Source organism: Mastacembelus armatus, chromosome 11 (genome assembly GCF_900324485.2).
Source record: "Mastacembelus armatus chromosome 11, fMasArm1.2, whole genome shotgun sequence".
NCBI classification, from domain to species: domain Eukaryota; kingdom Metazoa; phylum Chordata; class Actinopteri; order Synbranchiformes; family Mastacembelidae; genus Mastacembelus; species Mastacembelus armatus.
Genome location: NC_046643.1, coordinates 19,995,470 through 20,001,548, shown reverse-complemented (window position 1 = coordinate 20,001,548; position 6,079 = coordinate 19,995,470).

The window sequence follows — 6,079 nt, the reverse complement described above, 5'->3', positions numbered from 1 at the left end:
AAGGAGAGAGGTTAAGGAGATCAAAAAAAGGAGGAGAGGAAAGAGGCGAGGGGGGGGGGGGGAGGCAGGTGGGCGGAGGGATGAATCACCGCTGATGTCGAGCCCGAGGAGAAGACAGACACTTGACAAAACTTCTAACACGCTGGGAGGGAACATGGGAAAGGAGCAGTGAGGGATGATTAGTAGCAACAAGACGTTTGTGAGGTTTCTGACGGGTACATTCATCATCCGGGCCAGGAGCCACATTGTGAAGCAGCACAGGAAACAGAAAACTGCTGTCATTTCACAAAAACCAAAACAATATATCTCAGTCTAAACAAGGACTAAACATACCTGCCTCTTTGAGAAGACTTTTAAATATTCATCTGTAGTCGTGGAAAATCCCTGGATGTGGTTGTGAAGGCTGCTTATCCTGACTAGATTTTAAAAATTGAAGGTCCAAAAACACTGAACAATAAATCAAAAGTGGACTGCAGTTATCAGGGCCTTTGTTCATGAGAGAGTACAGATCTATATTTGATTCTGCTCAGACCTTTTAAAATGAGGCTGAGTGATGAATTCATTCGATTACGCTGAAATAATCGTGTATGAAATGATTGAACTGCAGAGACAAAACTGAAATGATCACCATCATGAGTCAGAGCAGATTGCTCTAACTTGGTCTCAAATTTGTGTCAGACCAAAATGACTTTTATTCTTCATTTGCAACTTAAACTGGCATCAAAGTGTTTTAGTTTCCAAAAAAGGCCCAGAAATCCTTTATCTCCTCAGACTGATCTGAATCACAACCAAAAGTCCCAGAACAACAAAACTTCTTTCAGAATGTGTTTCTGTTTTACTGCTCAAGTTACTTAACCACTTCTTCCCAGTCCATCCATACAAAACACATCAATATTATTATTAACGATCAGTATTGACCGTGTAAATGACTTATTACATACACCCCCCACAGCTGGACTGTATGTGCAGAGGCTTTCTGCCCTCTCTCACTTCTTGCTGAAACATGTCTGTCATGGGTTGTAAATACACCAATGAGGTTTGTGTGTTTTAGAGACTGAATTTTCTCAAGTGTTTGTATTTCAGGGGAGAAGATTTGCGGATGAATGTTTGATGAACAGTTTGAGAAATGAAACGAGGACGTAACTGAGAGACCGTTTACAGCGTCGAGCACAGACCAACTGGAAGGTTTCTGTAGCCGGACTGAAAGGGGACTGTGTTTTCCTGGATCAATCCAAATGGATGCCTTGGACTTCTGGTAACGTTTAAACTAAGAAAGAGATTTTTCTTAGTGTGTACATAATAATCATTGCAGATGGGAAACCTGAAGCCAGGTTCAGATTGTGTTCCCTTTGAATCTGTTTCATTAAATCTCTACAGCATTAATGTACCTGGGTACAAAATAACAACATGATCATTTCTATTGTCCCAGCAGTAGATGTTCTTAAAAAAAACTTCTTCTCTTCCTGGTATTGGAAAGATTTAATTACAAATAAGCATTTTAACATCGTTATTATGTTATTTGAGCGTTTGCTGTGACAGATGTGAAATGAACATGAGCTGACATGGGAAGCAAACTGCGAGCCTGTGACAGATGAGCCTGCATTCCAGTCTCGTCTCCTGTTTTGGTCTAATATTTATATTCAGTATTATAATTAGTTTAGCTTTTACTCACTGGGGCAGGACAGTACAGCTGCAGTCTTGCACACTTCTGTCTGGGTCTTAGTCTTTTTCCTCCTGGATCCCTGTGTGAGCTGAGGAGACTCTCACACCCTGTAGTGACATTTTGTAGGTTGCATCACGGACCCATTCTGGTACCGTCAGATTGTTCCTTCATTAGTATGTGACACAGTGTGTTATCCCCGGAACATTACACCCATAGGTGGCATTAATGTGCTGCTCCAACAACGTGCACTTTTCTGATTCAGGCTCTAAACGGTTTTGGAGCCTGACTGCAGAGGTGCAGAGGTTCAGTTCATCCCACCAGTGTCGAACGGGGTCAGGCTGGATCTGCAGCAAACTGAGACGTGGATCAGGTTTTGTGTTAAATGGCTTTATCGGAGCGAAGCAACAAAACATCACTGTGCATTGTGGCGTTAAGATTCTCTGAACTGGATCTACGTGCCAACCCTGAAACCTTGAAGCACCAGAGCAGAGGGACGGGTACCGTTGTTTCCTAAACAGGGGTTTTCAGTTTGATTCCCACTGAGGTTCTCATGTGAGGTTGTTTGTTTTTGTAGCATATGAGCGATTGTGCCCAGCAGAGGTCATTGTTTGTAGCCATTTTTAGACACTGCTTACAGCCTGTGGTGCTGCTGAGGACAGACTGTGTAGCAAGCAGTTAGCTGCAGTGTTAGCATCTTCTATGAATATTTGCTATGTACAAATGAAACAGGACATTTAGCAGCTGAGTGTCAGAGCTTTTGCTAATATTTTTAGATGTTTATTTAAAATTGCCAAAGCTGAGCGTTCGTGCTGTGTAGTGAGCGCGCACACACACACACACACACACACAGATAGTTATGTAGCTGACCTCTGGGTTTTTTCTGATACTGTTCAGTCAGAACCAACAGTGTTTTGGGGACATCACAGTAAAGACAAAACCACTTTTTAAAATGTTCACTTCCTTTATTCACTGCAGACATTTCTTCAAACTGTGATTAGGATGTAAATATTCACTGTACGGCGCAATACGCAGTTTTTTCCAAGACGTGTTTACATGAGACGGGAAAGTTTTGACGTTTACATCTTTGTTTCGAGTGGACAGACTCTCAGTTCCTGTCAAACACCGGCTGTGCGATCCATGTGAGTTTAAAAGCAGCTTGTGTTGTGCCGTTTACAGGACTGAGGTTTTTATCTGTCAGCAGTGTTTTCAGTTGAAATAAAGCTTGCCTGGTTCCAGCCTCTAATTCGTTTATTTCTGTTCATTTAACACACTCATGGGAATTAAAAGCCAAACTGGTGCATAATTGGAAATGAACATTAACTGTTGCGTTTTGATCAGTTAAATTAGTTGAGATGGTAGTTTTTATTTGAATTAATATATATATTCATATTTACACTGCCTGCTTTACAAATTTTGTTTTATTTTAACCCACTAATTCCTCCTTTGGCACCGACATGAAGCAACAGGCAGAAATGTAACATTTAGTTTAAATCATTTCTACTATATCGATTTAATTGTCTTGTAAATTGATATTGAATATGTTTTAAATATAGCAGGGCTAAAATACTAAATAACTCAGATTTGAAAAACATGGATATTGGATCACTGCAGTTTGTATTATAAAACGTGTATAAGACCATGGTGATTATTCTTGCAGGTGATGAACATGTTATGTTATGAAAGTAGGAGGCCTGTTATCTGATCATTGTTACTCTGGTTATTAGTTGCAGAGAAACTTTTGGATTAAGGGAAATTACTGTCGGCAGGTTTCCTTAACGTGTCATTAGTTTTTTTTTTTTCTGGTGGAGCGCAGCGTCTGTCAAACTCGACAACATTAAAACTTTATTAATAAACTACCAGCAGCTTAAACTTTGTAAAGGTTTAAAAGGTGCTGAATACATTCAGCGTTATAGGTCCAATGCATTGGTGAGGAAATGTGAATTACAGTAGAGTACGAGGTCAAAAGGTGTCGCGGGTGTTTTCATTCAAGCTGATTAGACTTCTCTCTCTGAACCTGGGCGGAGCTTTGATAAGACTCACCTGTCTCGTCCGGCACAAGAGGTGCAGCAAATCTTACAGAGCAATTTAGTGCGATGTCAATCAGGCATGTTTTTTTTTCACACCTAAATGTTCCTGAGAAACAGTCTCGTCAGCACGGAGCACACCTGTGTGGGTGTGCCGTGGGTATTTTCAGAGCAGACTGAGCTGTTGCTAAAAATCTCTGGTCCAATTTTAGTTTAGACAAGCTTATTATCCCTTGGTGATTGCAGATAACTGGTCTAACACTAATTATAAAGTTTGCAGGTTCCTCTCAAACTTCATGCTGCTCGAAGTGAGGATGATGTCATGTTTTCTGCCTGCACCACCGAGCTCACAGCTGCACTTTTCATTTCAGCTGCAGGAACAGACTCTTCTGACCAGAGGAGGAAGCTCCACTCGTCCTGTGCAGACAGATGACCAGCTGCTCTGCCCCCGTTTATACAAGTTATTATTAGTTTTTTATTTTAGAGCAGCTCAAACACTAAGGCAACTTAGCCACAGCAGAAAAATCTAAGTTTAGCACAAAGAAGAGGCGGCAGCGGTAGTTCATAAAGGTGATTAGTTGATAGAAGTCAAATGTGCATAAGCACCAGCTAATATATTATACAATATATATATTATATTCTGTTATAGAACTCTGAAATATAAATAAGGAACCTAAGTCAAAACCTCAGAAAGATAAAAATAAACATTAACAGATATTTTGAAAAAATATCAATGTTCCTGTCTTTTCAAATATGTGATTGCAGGTCTAGCATCTTTATCCAGACTCACCAGTTGGTGGCAGTAATGCACCAATTAATTCAACAGGTTCCACAAAAGAAGAAGAAGATGAACATGGTGATGGCGGCACCAGCACCTCAGGGCTGTTCCTACACCAAGGTCCATCACCCCATGGGTTACCATGGTTACATTTAGATATAAAATCATCCTCATCATCGTCCTCATCATTCAAACTGTGCCATGTCTCTCGCAGGTGTTGGCTCAGTCTGACAGTTCTCTGGTCACAAACTGAGGTAGGTCTCATCTCATTTCATTGGATAAACACACTTTGCTCAGGTTCACATTTCTGCACATCACAAACTTTATTGGAACCAGTGGTTTGTCTGCCCCCCCCCCCCCCCCCCCCCAGCAACATTATATTTGTGGGTCTTCACATGCAAACAGGTCACACAGTCTCCAGCCATGCTGGGAGCTCTGGGAGCACAGTGGTGGTGGAGAAATCTGAGTTGAACATCAGAAAAAATCATGTCAGTCCATCGAAGAGTTGAGGATTTTCAGTAAAACCTTTTCTGCGTAGGTGAGCACGCTGCACTGTTAGTAGATGTTCAGCTCACAGAGCGTTTTAGTAGCTGCCACGTCGTGAATCTGCTGCTGCTGTGACTGGACTGTGAATGTCAGCAGAGGTTCTGGCCGACTGCCTTTTGCTACAGAGGACCTTCTGCACTTCATTTCTAAATGTTTGTCTTTCTGGCCTGGTCTCAACACACACATATGCTCATAAATATAGAGGTCTCTTCGCACCCCTTCCCTGGGAACCGTCTGATTCCTATCGACCGTGCCTCGCTTTCTGTTCCTTATTAAACTGGTCAAATGTCTGTCTCTTCTTCTGTCTCCTTTCATCTGCACAGATCTGCTTCCTCCTCTGGACAGCAGGGGTCTGACACCGCTTGGAAAATATTGAAACATGTTAAGCTGCCTGTGATGAGTATAGTATCGCTTTCACTGATTAGGCAGCACTCAGCGAGTTCTCATTATTAATTACTAATCGGCTGAGTTAATGAACGAGAGGTGTGTTTGTTTCTGACAGGGATTTGTAGAAAAAATCCAAATGAAGAATTGAAGCACCAGCTCTCACTCAGAGACTATCAGCCCCCTGCAGACTCACAATTTGACCTATTCTTTGGCTCCACTCCACTTTGCCTAATTTATGTCTTGATTATGAAGAGAACATAAAAGATTTAATGAAGCCCCTTGTCTTTATCACCTCCGGTTCATAAAAAAAAAAGAAGCTTTTTATCGAGGGCGCTGCCTCATATCAGAACTTTAACTTGCTAAAAGGTTTTAGGTCAGAGAGAAAATGTTATTAAAGTTAATTGATTGAGCTGCACAGGGAAGTTTTAGAGAGAGATTTAATTGAATAGCATCAGCACTAACTTCTTACCCAGCGGTAAGATCTCACCCTGAACCCCAACATCATCGGCGTGTGGTGGTTTTGATATGAGGGATTTGGGACCAGGAGCAGTTTAGGGCCCTGAAACGTAACTGGTCTCTCTAGAGCCATTTGTTTTGGGGCCCAGACTGAGCTGTTTCTATCAGCAGCCCTGCTGTGGTGCTGACCTGCTTTTCCACATTTAGACCAGAGACACATTTAGA